Raw genomic sequence first — 16,051 nt, 5'->3', positions numbered from 1 at the left:
TGCGTCCGGAGCCTGTGCTCCGCAACGGGAGAGGCCCCAACAGTGAGAGGCCCGTGTACCACAAAAAAAAAAAAAAAAAAAGTCACCTTCCCAGATTAGACTTTTGCACAAGTAAAATAATTTTTCATAGCTTCTCTGAAATAAAGTTCAAGGGAAAGTTTACAGAGAAACCATGAATCCTTTTTTCCATCCTGAAGGAAATAGACAATTAACCTTGCTTCCTTCTGTCGCTATGCTCAGTTCCTGGGCACGCTGAAGAAGTGGAGCTGGCACTGGTTTTGTCTTCTGAAAGGAACTTCAGAGCTGCGCCTGTGTGCTGCATATGTAAATCTGGGGTATCCAAATCATACCGAGAATCACCTTATTATATTTGCCCTAATTATGTAGCCCAAATTACATACCATGAAAATAAATTTCCCTTCCTTATTTTCCTCCAAACTCCTGATTTGACTATTTGGAGCTACAACCCAAAGAAGTTGTCACTATGCCTTAATACAAAATCTCACTGTACATCAACTGCACTTAAACTTCAAGAATTATTCTTACACCTGAACACCACTGCTGTTCTCAACATACAATCAGAAAAAACCTCATTATAGTATGAGGAAAGCTTAAATGTTAGTATAATATGAGGAAAGCTGAAGAAAATCTACAGAAAAGTAATTAGAGCAAGAAAGTAGGTCCCATCTAAGACATCCTGAGACCAAAGTAATCTGATTTCCCAGATAGTTGTCCCTTATCTTGTAAGAAAAATTACTGCTCTCACCAAACAAAAATACCACAGGTGAATCAAAAAGATTGTGTTTAGTAAAGATTTACTATATTGACTATAAAAACCATGGAGAATATCAATCTTCCTAACATGCTTTTTTAATCATGTTACTTCTCTTGTTTCTACATTTTAGTCTCCTGTCCCTACCCCACCCCTCAAAAAAACCTCACTTTCCCTCCACTGTATTTACTCCCTACTAAAGGTCGATGACGACCTTCATCCTCATCACATCAGCAGATAATAATTATTGAAATGCTTACTATATGCCAGAAACTGGGCTAAGCACTTTAGGTACATTAATTTAACCCCCAAATCCTATGAAACGAGTCTTTTACAGGATGAGAAAACTGTGGCTTCCATGGGTCAAATAACTTGCCACAAATCATACACCTAGCAACTAAAACGAGTCAGAATGTGATCTCAAATCTGTCAAACTCCAAAACCTGTGCTTGTAATCACTTCCTCCCTATATACTATGAGAAAACGTTTAAAAATTTTTTTAGTATGTAGCTCATTGTCTGGCATGTAAAATTCAATAAATATTTTCTGAAAGGATACGTTTAGTTTAATTATTCTGACATTCAAAGTTTCCCACTGGGAGAGAGAAGGAAATTCCCACTATTCCTTAAGACAAACCTTCTTCCCCAACCAAATTATAATCACTGGGGTCCACGGGATTTGAATCCTGGCAGTGGGGAAGGGAGGAGGAGAAGAGAACTCTGGCTTTTCTCCCAGTGTAAATAATAATTTCTCCTTGTAATATCCCCACCTATACATATCTTATTATAAGCTCTTTGACATGTTTATATAAGTAAGGTACACAAACACATTTTAATAAGTAGTTACTACAAAGAAGAAAAAATGCAGCCCAAACAGGTATATGAAGTACCAGTATTTGCAAATAAAAAATTAAAAGGATATAAAACAAAATGGGGACTACTCCTAGGAATCTATCCAACAGAAATTAAAACATATATCCACACTCAAAGCTTGTACCTGAATGTTTATAGCAGCACTATTCATAATAAACAAAAACCAGAAACAATCCAAATGTCCATTATTTGGTGAATGGATAAACAAAACGCAGTATGTCTATACAACAGAATAATATTCAGCAATAAAAATCAAGTACTGATACATGTGCAACACGGATTAACCTCAAAAACATTAAGCTAACTGAAAAGACAGAAGCAAAAGACTGCACAGTATAAAACAAAACTACATATTGTATGATTCCATTTATATGAATGCCCAAAGGCCAATTTATAGGAACAGAAAGCAGATCTTTCTGTTGCCTAGGGATGGGGCTGGGAATGGAGACTGAATGCTAATGGGCTGAAGAGAATTTTGGGGGGTGATGGAACACTGTAAAACTGGATTGTGGTGATGACTGCACAGCTCTATAAATTTACCAATAATCACTGAATTATGCTGTTACAATAGCTGAATTTTGTTAAATGTAAATAATACCTCAATAAAGCTGTAAAAAAGGGAGTTGGATAAGGTGAACAAAGACAACTGTTTTTGTGGAGTCTGGTATAAATGAGATAAGAAATGGGGCGGTAGCTGGAAGGAGAAGTAAGGTTAAGAGAGAGTTCCTTTAAGATGAAAGAATTATCAATACAACGTTTTTATTCTGTTGACAGCAATCCAGAAAAGGAGAGATAGAGAAGAATTACAGGAAGAATGTCCTTGAGAAGGCAAGAAGGGGTGAGCTCTAATGAACAATTGGTGGGAATGGCCTTCAAGAGAAGAAAAGACAATTAATTCACAATAACATTGGTATGAAGGTGGTAAGAAGATTATTTCTGTTTTCTTAGTAAAACAGAAAGCAAAGTCACAAGCTGAAAGAGAGAAATGCGGAAAATTTGGGTGCAAGGGAAGGATAGCATCAGTCTAAGTGAATAGGAGTATGGAAGAACTAGCATAATACAGTAGGACAGCTTGGCAGCACTAAGCAAGGAATTTAAAGTCATTTGGTACTGGCCAAGAATTTAAAGTCAACACAGTTGTTCTGTTCCAGCCACATTCAGCTACAAGTATACAGGTGTAACATAAGTAGACTTAGTTTTAACCAGGCAATAACAACCAAGGAAAAAAGGTCAAATCAAGGGGGTTGAGGTAGAGGCAGGAGAGCAATTGTAATGATGGACTACAGGAATTCAGCTAGTTTAAAAAAAAAAAAAAAAAAAGTGAGGACATGAATGCACTGAAGGGCAGTTGAAAGGGTGGTAAATTAAAAGGTCCCTGTGAGATCAGGGAATTAAGGTTGTTGGGTACTAGAAGAAATAAGCCTGAAAAAATGTAGGTGGTAATTGGAGAGTAAAATGCCAGAAATTGATATTATAGAAACTTGTAGTTTTGGGGTAATAACAAGTTCTAGGGCAGTGTCTCTCAATCCTGGCTGCACATTAAAGTCACCCTGGAAAACTGTTAAAAATATTATCCCAGGCCACACCTCAGACCAGGCAAAACAGACTCTCTGGGAGTAAGTTCTAGGCATCTGTAGTTTGTCAAAGCTCTCCAGTTAATGCAGATGCACTGAGAGTTTAAAAACATCTGCACAGGACATGCCATAGAAGTGAATGGCTGAGTGGAGGAGAGGAAGTCAAGAGACCAGAATATCAGAAGGATCATGTGCGTGAATACTGAAATCGTCAATGATTACAGCTGGAGTAGTAGGAAACTAGCAGTGAGTCCAGAAGAAGTCTAGAAGCAAATATGAAAAAGCAAAGAGAATATTTAACCCACCTCACCAGGAGGAACCACCACTTAAGAACTCTCCAGGAGAAGTAAGTGCCCTCAGAGGAGAGCTAAGTTTCAGTCAGAGCAAGAAGGTAGTAATGTTTAGAGAAGAGGTTAAAGATAAAAGGGAGTTTTGCAGATGACTGACAATGAGACCCAGAAGGCACAGAGAAGCGTTTCACAATCATAAAGGGATGAAAATTGAGATCAGGCAAGAGAGATGAAGGAAAGAGAAGGTCCAGACGAAACTACTGGAGGAGAATAAAGCCAGGAAATCTCGGAAAGCAAGCTGCCGCATTTTTTAACACTACACAAAAACAAGAGAAGAAAAAGCTCAGTGAAAGAAGCAGCTTTCCTGAACCCAGCCACATTCTAAAAGATTCATTTAACTAAGTTCAAGGAAAACTGAGTCACAGAAACGTATCAAGGTCAATCCCATATAGTTGTTACAAGAAAAGAGAGAACATGAAGTGGAATAACATCCCTGCAGACAATTAAAGTATGCCAGAAAGACATGCCCACATAACAGATCAAAATTAAAACACGCTATTTCAGAATGAGCTAAAAGACCTTAAGAAAATGACATAACATGAAAGAATAACAAATATAAGAACTATAAAAACTCATAACTCAGGTAAGAATTAAAAATAAAGGAAAGACACATTCCAGAAATGAAGACAAGAGTAAATAAAAACAGTCTCTTAAGAAAAACAGAAGGTAAAAAAGAGAAAAAAAATCTAAACTCAAAAACAGAGATAAAAAGGATTTGAGAAAAAGTGACAAATACTGAAGACAGGCAAAGAAGATTGAACATACAGCTGATAGGAACTCCTGAAGAAGAAAATCAAAGCAAGGAACAGAACGCAGTCAAAACAATAATTCAAAAACACTTTTATGAAATAAAAAAATATTTGAGACTACATTTTGAAAGTGCACAATGTGTACCTGAGAATATCAACTCAGAATGACCAAAATGATTTTACTATCACTAAACATTAAAGAATAAGAAGAAAAAAAGGGGGGGGGGGGCGGAAACTGGAGTCAGAAAGGAAGAAATACAGAACTATACAGATAGGAATCAGACTCTAATAAATGAGGGATGAACTGGCAATACTGAGTTTCTCATAATATAAAAAGGATAAAGTGCATAATGAGGTTAGACCTGATAATCTCAGGGCACATAAAGGTGGCAAGACTTTTTGTGTAGAAGATAAAGAACGAGTTATTGATACTTAAAAAGAAAGGAGAATCAGACTGGCATCAGACTTATCTATTGCACAAGAAGCTTAAAGACAGTGGTATAAGGTGCCTACGCTATATAGGAAAAAAAAGGATTATGATCCAAGAACACTATATCCAGCCAAGATACCCTTTACTGATCAAGAGAAAAAAAAGGCATCTTCACTTAAGCAAGGATTCAGAAATTACGCCACATACACTCTGAGGAAATTACTCCAAAATGTTATCAAATATTTTTCTAGCACCTATTAAGATAGTCATGGGTCTCTTTTTTCCAGTCTCCACCGCTCCCAGAGTTGTGGCTAGCAGTAGAGATGTGGCCAAATCCAATAACAGTATCATATATGACCAGTCCTAGAAATGACTTCAGGAAACGTAGATCCTAAGGAATGTATATTTTGCCAACAAGCACAACAAGAAAGGCCTCAAAAAGATTCAGGCCAACATTTTCAAGACACTGAGCATCTGTACAGAGGCCAATGAGGTGCTCATTAAGCCCAAAGTAATCAAATACAAGATCTTAAAAACTGCCAGCCCTAAATCAGACAGGCTCACCCATAACATCCATCCCAGCTTCTAGAAGTATGCTTATTTTCATACTGTCAAGAGTACCAGCTTTAGCAACCAAACGGTGAGAGCCAAAGCCCAGGTCCCACAGAGTCCTCCCAAAGAGTCCAGAAAAAAAGGTTTTTGTCTATCAACTCTGAGGATCAAAGAATTCTACAAAACTTAGACTACTGTCTGCAGGCATCTCCTTTTGCTGTTTTATATAAATACAATACAAAGTCCCCCAACTCACCCCAAAAGAAAGAGACAGCCATACAGTTTTTAATCTCAAAATCTGTTAACATAACAAATTACATTAATATTTAACTGTCCTTGCCTTCCTGGAATATACTGTCGTTTATATACACTGCTGGATTTATTTTGCTAATATTTTATTTAGAATGTTTGCTTGTCTACTTATGAGTAAGACTGGACTGATGTTTATAATAGAAAAAAAATGAAAACAATCGTAGTATCCATCTGTTGGAGAACAACAGATTAAATTATGGTGTAGTATGCTATGGAATGTTATTCAGCTTTTTAAAATTAATTAGAGCTCCATTTACTAAACTGGAGACAGCCATGACATATTCTTAAATAAATAAAGCAAGTTACAAAAAGCCTGTGTGTGTATGTGTGTATATGTGTGTGTGTGTGTGTGTGTGTGTGTGTGTATATGCTTAAAGGTTTTTGAGCAAAGAGAAAGATGGTAAAAAACACTCAAAGTGTTGGTTAATGCTGGCTAAACCAACAAGGTAAAAGTGGAGAAGGAAAGGAAAATATTATTTTTTTCTTTATTCACCCCTGGTTTGGTTATTTTAGTGGTTGCAAGCGGAGAAATACTTTTGTAATTTTCTTTAAAAAGCAGAAGCGTGGGGGGAAAGGGGAGAGATACCAATTATCTACTATAATTAATGACAAATTAACATTTGTTAACAACTAATAAATGGCTACCTTTAATACATCAAAGACAAGATAGAATTATATTATCTAAAACAAGGAGAGGAATCATTATGAAGTTCATTTACTTAAAAATACAAAACAATCCTGGGGCTTCCCTCGTAGCTCAGAAGTTAAGAATCCCCCTGTCAATGCAGGGGACACGGGTTCAAGCCCTGGTCCAGGAAGATCCCACATCCGGGGAGCAACTAAGCCCGTGCACCACAACTACTGAGCCTGCTCTCTAGAGCCTGTGAGCCACAACTACTGAGCCCACGTGCCACATCTACTGAAGCCTGCACACCTAGAGCTCGTGCCCCGCAACAAGAGAAGCCACCGAAATGAGAAGCCCGCGCACTGCAAGGAAGAGTAGCCCCTGCTCGCCGCAACTAGAGAAAGCCCACACGCAGCAACAAAGACCCAACACAGCTAAAAATAAATATAAATAAATAATCTTTTTTACAAAAAGGTTAAAAAAAAAAGAATGATTAAAAATACAAAACAATCCAATCTGGAACCAAAGTCGCATATAAGTGGTCTTTATTAAGCAAGATGTCTTCAGGATGAACTAGTTTTTATCTTACAACTAGCACAAACTGATCAGTTCATGGATATTACAACGACCAAGAATAAAACTAAGATAAAGTGAGTCACGTCCATTTAAAGAAAAATAGTCAGTGAATTACTGTTCACATGATATGTAAACAGATTAGCAGAAATGGGCAAAATGTTACAGAAATCCTTGAAGCTTGGGAAGAAAGTGAGATTTTGATAGTTAGCTTGTTATACTAAAGAAAGAGGGGCAAACTTCTTTTGATGTATAATTTTACACTGTAAATAGACAAGTCCTTTTTATTAAGTAGATCACAAAAGACAATCAACCACCATGACTGTCACAAATTTTTTAAAAAGAAAAATTACAAAAAGCTAACAACATGGCGCATGGTGGTGGGTGAGTGGGGGATAAAGTTATCAAACAGAGAATACATCAGTTATTCACAAAAATGAGAAATGTCTGTAAAAGTAGAAAATATTCACATGATCAAACTGAAAAAAAAAATTGTCAAAGGGCTCAATGTCTCAAGAAGTGCTGAGGTTTGCTATTTTATAGAGGAAATTAAAAATTAATTTTTCGCAAGTTTGTGGTACTTAAAGGGAAATAGTGCAAAAAGAAACGCATACTAGGAGTCTGCCTAAGAGTTTATATTTTTAAGTTTACAGTTATTCAAGAATTTTTTCTCTCAGCTCTCATCAAATCCTTTATAAAAGAAAATTTCAAAGCACAAAATTAATGAGTAGCCTAATTACCACAGGTTTTTTTGTTTTGTTTTGTTTTAAATACCTTGCTAGGCTGAAAAGACAAAATAACAAGGAAAAGCTGGACAGACAATGCTAGTAAAACACTGTGGGGCAGATATATGTGAAGCACACATCAAAAACACAGAAATCCAGGGCTTCCCTGGTGGCACGGTGGTTGAGAGTCTGCCTGCCGATGCAGGGGACACGGGTTCGTGCTCCGATCTGGGAAGATCCCACATGCCGCAGAGCGGCTGGGCCTGTGAGCCATGTCCGCTGGGCCTGCGCGTCGGGAGCCTGTGCTCCGCAATGGGAGAGGCCGCAACAGTGAGAGGGCCGCGTACCGCAAAAAAAAAAAACAAATCCAGGACACTTTCCAAAACCTAATAAAACTTACCATTCATTAAGAACTAGACATTGTCCTAAGGATTCTTCACTGGCATTATTTCATTTCATCATCATCGAAACCCTGCAAGAGAGGTTTTAGCCCCTCACACAGCTAGTAAGTGACAGAGTGATAATCTCAACCTGTTTTCATGATTCAAAAACTCACAAATTCATGTTCTCTCTATTATACAAAGGGTCTCATGATTGTAAAATTTCAAAAGCTACTTACAACCAAACAACAGTATTGTCACATCCTACAATATAGCAACATCTGAATAATAGCTTCCAAAGGAAGTCTCTCTTCCTCTTTAAATCCCTAAAAAGGAAGAGCTAAGATTTTCTGACGCTGAAGCAGCATTTGAGTGTGCAGTAAGTCTACATCCCACGTGTCTACTAAAGCTAATTACCTTCATTCACCCTAATTCACAATCTTTGGGAGCTCTACAGGATTCCATGGAATTTGAACAGAAACAGAATTCTAGAGTACAAATACCCATCAAGCTTCCTTAGTTTTGCGTTATCAAATTTCAGCAATTAGAGCTAGAAATTGTGGGACCTCACAACACAAGATTAGGAACAAAGGGCTACAAAGAGACTTCCTTCATTTAGGCAGAGGGAATTTACTGAGATGTGAGGCAGAGTCTCTTGTCTAAATGATTAAATCACAGTATCTACATACCCACCCCCATTTCCAAATTTAGTAACTAACGAATCGACTTATAAGGATAGATCCATTGGTGGGGAAAGGGAATTTCCATGGCAATAAAAAAACTGGTGCCGTATCTCTTCATGTTGTTCATCTCTATGATCAGATATGTCATCTGATATAATCATATATGATAATGCAAGCATGGTGTTACAGACAAGCATGGCTACCTGGTCCAAAGACATCTGCCTGGAATAACAAAAGTTTTCCATTATTATTGCTCACATACTTTTCATTGTGAATTTTATGTCTGTAGTACTTGCTAATATTTACAAAAAGAAATATGTAAGTCACTGTTTTTCTTTTCATGATACCTTTGCCATCTAAAGAAGACAGTAAAATTTATCAACATTGGCCAGTGAAACTTTAGGAAAGTGACAAAGTTTAAAATATTTTTTCAACTATATTTTTCCTGGAGGTAGAGTGAATACCCAGGACACAATTCTGAACTGCAAATTTAGTTATTTAAGGAAGAATATGATATGTCTACCTTCAACTGAAAGATTACAGTAGTTAAAGGTAACTACTTACACATAGTGGTCAATAAATATTTAAGTGAAGGATTTAATGTATTAATATACTGCATAAAACTCCAATTTTTCCAACATAACAAATCTAACTCAACTCATATACCTTAAACATAATGTGTCTGTATAATAAACTAATATACAAAAATCAATGTTTTTTTCATACGACCTTTTCTACACAAAATAAGTATATGAGAGACTAAAACTGGAGCAAACAAAGAAAAATGTTCTCTTACATGTTGTGCTCCAAAACCTCTCCACTTGCGATACCTCTTCTGAGAAAACAAAGTAGAATTGAATAATGTATTTTGGCAGAAACTTCTTCAGGTAGACATAATATGGGTGTCATAAGGAGGCATAAGATGAGCCTGTCAGATAAATCATTACTAAGGCAATTAGATTTTTTTAAAACATACCAACAATATTATTCACTATAACGCAACTACTTGGTTTAAATAACTGACACCAGAACCTCTCAAGTTCCGATCAAAAGAAAGGCATTTGAGAAGTAAGATATACCATTCACTGAATAAAGGCAGAAATTAATATTATGGGGAAGGAAAGGGTAAAGAAAGGGTGTGATTACGACTAACACCAACTTAATTCTTTTGCCTCTTAAACTTAGTCATGTTTACCCTTAACTACTCAAGAACAAACAGAAGTTGAACATAACAAGATACTGTTGTAATGTGTGGCCCATAAAAAAGCAACTTACCTGATACTTATAACATCCGCAAACATAGCTTTCAAATGATTTATAAAGATTCTGTAAATAAAATAATTTGACCTAATAAAAGAAATTTGTTTCCAGAAAAAAATTATGGTATTACAATTATTTACTTAGAGCTTTCTAGAATATGAAAGATCCCTACCAGAAACTTTTTTCACTGATTGCATCCTCAACCTGCTTTAGCCTTCTAAAACCCAGGCCCAAACACCTTGTTCTCCATCTAATATTATCTCTTTTTAAAATTTGTTTATTTATTTATTTATTTTTGGCTGCGTTGGGTCTACGTTGCCGCACATGGGCTTTCTCTAGTTGCGAAGAGCAGGGGCTACTCTTTGTTGTGGTGTGCTGGCTTCTCACTGCAGTGGCTTCTCCTGTTGCGGAGTACGGGCTCTAGGCTCATGGGCTCAGTAGTTGTGGCACACGAGCTCAGTAGTTGTGGCTCTTGGGCTCTTGAGCACAGGCTCAGTAGTTGTGGTGCACGGGATTAGTTGCTCCACGGCATGTGGGATCTTCCCGGACCAGGGCTCGAACCCGTGTCCCCTGCATTGGCAGGCGGATTCTTAAACACTGCACCACCAGGGAAGCCCCATCTAATATTATCTTGAATCGTAAATACTCAAGGTAAAAATATCCTCTGAAAGAAAAAGGACATTGGGTGGGGAAATATAGCTGTAAGTCTTTAAGCTCTTCTTGTAACCTATTTCTCTCCACAGACTTTTAGAGATTCATCAAGGTCATGATGTAGTCTCTCGATCACCATACACACATCTCCTTGACTCATTTTTTTTTAATTGTAAACAATCTTCATCTAATACAAGTTATTACAAAAGATGCTATTCAAATAAACCAAGTGGTAATTTTCATGGTATTATAACAAAGACTAAACTATCTATTTACACAGTGCCTTCTCTCCAAATGACAATAGTATTTGATGACTACAGGCACTCAACAGATACAATGCCGAGAAAAAAAAAATCCAAATAATTAAACTAACTTCCAAACTATTGTATAACATTTGTTACCTCGATCAGACTCGTACTAGAAAAGTAAACAACCATCTGCAACCGCTTGTTCTAGCTCCTTGAAATAAAATCTGGGTACCATCAGTAAAAATATTACAGCTAACATTGGTGATCATGTATAAGTACAATCCAACATAATTCAACTAGTGTGCCCAATCCGTACATCTCAGAGATTCAATTTTAATTCTGTTGTAAGAGGAAGTAATACGACAAGGAGAGAATTTTGATGCATTCCTTTAATCATACTTATTCTTCCTTATATCTAATTAGTATCAACTACCTTACAATTCCCCTTTGGGAACTACTGGTTTAGTATACTCTTTTCTAGGCCTACTTCCTCCTCCATTCAAAACAATGCACAGTCATTCAGAAAATACTAAAAGAACAAAGGCCTTTATGAGGAAGGGTGGGGGAAGCTAGAGAGCTAGCATGAGACAGTCAAGAATAAATGACAGAAGAGGGAAATAAATCTACTACCGTTTAACCATGTTAGTAAAACTTTATAATAAAGATGCAAACAACAAATTAGGTTTTATAAGTATGCTAAAATGAACCATCAACCAATATAAATACAGAGCACGATCTGAGTCTATGATGGTTTACTAAATAAACTAAAATATATAAACATACAAGAATAAGTCTTAGCCATAATCAGTAAATTGCCTTATCAACCAATGTATATAAAAATGAAGGAAGTGTTTGATTACATGACATATGTGATTCACAGAATGGCACAAAGTTTGATTAAGAGAAGAAAATAATTGTTAAGTACAGGAGGTGATATTCCATTTCTTAAACTGGGTGGAAGGTATATAAGTGTTGGCTGAATTATTAGTCTTCTACACTTTACACATTTTTATAAATATTATTTCATAGGTAGTCAATATCTATAAAACAATGTTTAATGCAAGAAAAATCTGAGCAAATATTTGTTGGAAAAAAGAGGTAAAAAGCACATATACATCTAATCCATTTTTGCTAATTATTTTTTTAAATAAATAGAGATCATAGGGACTTCCCTGGCAGTCCAGTGGTTAAGACTCTGCACTTCCACCGCAACGAAGAGTAGCCCCCACTGGCTGCAACTAGGGAGAGCCAGTGTGCAACAACGAAGACCCAACGCAGCCAAAAATAAATAAATAATTATTTTTAAAAATTTTATTATGAGGTTAGCTGTATTTAAAAAAAAGATAAAAGACTGCACTTCCACTGCAGGGGGCACAGGTGTGGCCAGTAAATAATTAATTAAAATTTTTAAAATAGAGATCGTAAAAATGTAAGTAGGTAGGAAAATAATTTTCCTGTAGAAAACAATTTCTATAGCTCTACACAGAGATCTATATACTATTTCTTTAAAAGCACCACTAAACCTTTCCTGCACACTACGTGTACACACATATACACACAGACATACACACCAAATTACTTTAAAGTAAAACTTTCTACCTCCAAAGATCCCCCCAAAACCAACCTCCATCACAAATATTACCTTAACCCCATAAAAAGTACTGATACTCCTCTACTCATAATCCCAGAAATAAATTACAAAAGTAAATTCCTAAAGAGAAATGTTCATACTGTAAGTAACTGTATTTTTGGTGTATTTGTAGGCTTAGCATTTATGAGTCTTACTACCTACTTGGGCCTATCCACATCTACAGTATTTGCTTTTTTATGATGGGCACCTGCATTTTAATGATGTGTGTCAATACTAATTTGATTGAGGGCAATATAGTATATTTATGAAGAGCACAGAGTGTGGAGCCAGAGTTCCTGAATTGGAACTCAGCTCTTCCACTTGCTAACTAACTAATCTATTTAACATCTCAGTGTTTCAGTTTCTCATCTGTAAAATGGAAATAACAGTACATACCTCGTAGGGTGTTGGAACTGATTAAAACCTGTGTAACAGGACTGGCACAAAGTAGGTGCTATGTAAGGGTGAGCCATTACTACTGGCACTACTACTAGTACCATCTTCCCAAACATACTAAAAACATTCTTAGCAATTCGAATTACTGGCTAAAATTAGATACTATTAAAAATAGACATTAAACCTGAAGCCTGACTGACAGTAAGTTTAAAGCCCTGCAACTCTGAATAGGTGATTATAAATCTACATAACCACTCTATCAAGAACAATCTGGGGAGAGCGGCTTTCCAAAGTGCAACTATCAATTTCTTCCCTTACACAAGGGGGCAGTGATAACAAGAAAAGAACTGGGCTCTGTGACACCTCCTCCTACAGACAGTAGGGGGTGGCAGTACATATGGCTTACAGTCAGAACAAAACAGGAAGACCCAACAGAATTGCTCTTTATTCTCCTCAAGCCCTCTCCTCTATGTTTTAGGCCCAACACAGCCTCAAAGTGAGAGACATATCAACAGAAAAGACTAAAACCCAAAATTAATCACCAAGGAAAATCCAGTTTTGCCTTTGAAGCAAATGATCCCTCAATGGCTAAATCTGGATCCAGGAGGAAGCCAATCAGTATGAATTTTAATTATCTGGCAAATTACTTACTGTTCTTCTTATAAGAACAACATTCAGGCAAGTTACTCCGTTTCTCTGCAAGAATTGTAACATAAGACACTAAAATCTCATCAATAATTAACTATACCCTAATGAACACATGCCGATATTTCTGCTTGTTTCATACTATACAGACATACACTCACTGAATGTATATAAGTTATATTAAATAGCTCATGGAGCTGTCTTTTGTTACTTCTGAAATTCCAGCTATGTTCTGACAATCCTCTCAAAACACAGATGTTCTTCTTAAGTGGAAGTCACAATGTTTTGCAGCATGTGGGTAATGATATATATATATATACATACACACACACACACACACACACACACACACAGAAAGAGAGAGAGAATGAGAATATTTAATATTTCATTTCTGTGCTCACATTCCTGAGATGATCTACCTGGGAAATGCTGCAAGAAGCGCTCCACTGACAGTATCCATGTTGTTGCTTTTTATGCCACCTTTATTGTATTCAATTTTTTTCCTATTTTGCCACCCCAACATCAAGAATATTTCACTACTGTCATTCACCATAATTAGCCACTGCAACAGCTTTTGGCTTCAAACCCTCAAAATGCCTGAAAATTTATCCCTTTTGTTCACCATATTGTTTTGTTTTCCTCATTCCAGAAATTTTCACCTGTATAAAAATGAAGAAAGGGGCACCTATGAAAAAACGTCCCTTTGCATAATGATCTTGAACTCAGAATTATGGTCAAGATGTGGGGTGGGTTTTTTGTGTGGTTTTTTTTGGTTTGTTTTTTTCCTTTTCCTGGAGAGGAGCAGAGAAGACAGTGCAAGACACCCAAAACACCAAATCTTCTAATATTAATTACCATTGTTTATGTTTGGTGAAAACCATTTTAAACATTCCACACCTGGAACACAACACAGGATACAATTATATCAGTTCTCTACACGCTGACGGCAAACCCTGGAATTATTTAGCCCTATTTTTTCTTTCCCATCTCACAACCAGACACAATTTGCTTGTTTCTTTCACGTGGGCACTATCTCTATCTCAAAAAATAGCGTATCATAGCTCCTCTCGATTCCCTGTGTTAAAATATCTAGCCATGAGCCTTATTAATCTCTTCTTAGACTACGCCTCCTTTCCCAGAGAAATTAATAATATCACTAATAACACTTCTACCGTGAATTTCAACGCCACACAGGCCAACCCACCCTGTGCCTTACCTGGCACATTTCACAACTACTTTCATGCTGCATTCGGGGGGCACATTTTACAACTCGTTCTGCACCACATTCCCTGCCACGTTCAGCAATCTGCCTCGCATCTCCTCCTGGGTCCCCGTCATCCGGAGACTCTCTCGGTACCAAATTCCATGACACCTTCGGTGACACCGAAGTGGCCGATCCCGGACCCATCCGAAGCCACCCCGAGTGCCACATTTGGAGCCAACCTTCCCCACGTCCTGGACACCGGAGGCACTCCACTGCCCATTTCGCTGCCTCCCCGCTAGCCCCCGCCCCTCTCCCTGGAGCCCAGGCGTCGCAGGCGAACGCCGCTGTCACTGAAGCAACCTTCTCTTCCCGGGCTCCCGGGGTCTCTCACCTGCCGCTCTGAGAGGGGTTCGCTGCACCTCGGGGTCAAGCCCGAGTCCCCGGGGTCTCCTGTGAGGACCGCGCCGCCCGCCGGCGCCGCCCGCGATCCCAGAGCACCTCGCTGCGCTCCGACGCCCGCTGTGGGTCTGCGTCCGGGAAAGGCGCGGCCCGGCGGCTAGCGCAGCCCTCGGCGGTCCTCCTGTCAGCGGCGGCGCGGGTGCAGGCTCTCGCCCAGCGCGGCGGCGGCGGCGGCGGCGGCGGCGGCGGGCAACTTGCTCCGCCTCGCGCGCTGCACAGCCAGGAGGTGAGCGCGAGGGGGATGGGAACGGGGGCGGGGCCGCCCGAAGGAGGCACGGAGGGCGGCGGCTGGAGGGCAGCGCTGGCGGCCCCGGGCCCGGCACTCGGAGCGCTCGCAGCTTCACCCGCCGGGCGGGCGGCTCGCACGAGGCAGCTGTGCAAGCGGGCCCCGCCGGAGCAGCGCACCCAGCAACCCGCGCCCGGCCGGCCGCTCGCTAGCGCCGCCGCCGCGCCGGGGGCGTCGCACCCTCAGAGGCCGCCCGCAGCCCCGCCCCCTCCGGGCCGGGGTGGGGAGGAGCGCGAGCGCGGAGGGAGAGCGCGTGCGTGGGAGCGCGTGCGTGGTGGAGCGCGCGCGCCCCCGCCCCTTCCACCGTTTGGGGGTGGGGAGTGGCGGGGAGAGAGAGAAGACCGAACCGTTTTCTCCGCGGAGAGGTTTGGCCCTGGCTCTGCCTCTCTGTGAGGTCTGGGCATTTCTGTTTCCTCAAGGGGCTTTGACTGGTGGGGTCGTGGGCATCCAGTGGGGAAGAGAGGAGGGGAGCTCAATAGCAGACAAGGCCCTGGATGGTTCGGCTCCGCCCCCAGGGTGATGTCACTCTCGAGGTGCTGCTGCTGTCACGTGCGCCCACTTCTGGGCTTGTCCTGATGCTTTGATGGCCAGAACGTTCCTCTAGATTTTCCCCACTTAAGTCACCTCATACACATACCACTCCTAGAAGTCTTCGAACCCTACAAATGTCAGATT

The 16,051-nt window shown here is 39.5% G+C and overlaps 1 protein-coding gene across 7 annotated transcripts in view; it reads right to left on the bottom strand.

Moving 5' to 3' along the window:
• The window catches only part of TANC2 (tetratricopeptide repeat, ankyrin repeat and coiled-coil containing 2), a 364,111-nt gene extending 348,677 nt beyond the window's left edge, over window positions 1-15,434 (bottom strand). For all 7 annotated transcript variants that reach the window (XM_032616890.1, XM_032616892.1, XM_032616893.1 and 4 more), the window contains exon 1: window positions 15,023-15,434. The gene's annotated coding sequence lies outside the window, so the exon portion shown is untranslated. The remainder of the gene's footprint in view (window positions 1-15,022) is intronic.
• Window positions 15,435-16,051: the final 617 nt, after the last annotated feature.

Source organism: Phocoena sinus, chromosome 20 (assembly GCF_008692025.1).
Source record: "Phocoena sinus isolate mPhoSin1 chromosome 20, mPhoSin1.pri, whole genome shotgun sequence".
NCBI classification, from domain to species: Eukaryota; Metazoa; Chordata; class Mammalia; order Artiodactyla; family Phocoenidae; genus Phocoena; species Phocoena sinus.
Note: the sequence above shows the minus strand (reverse complement) of the source record. Positions and strands in the feature narration are given on the sequence as shown.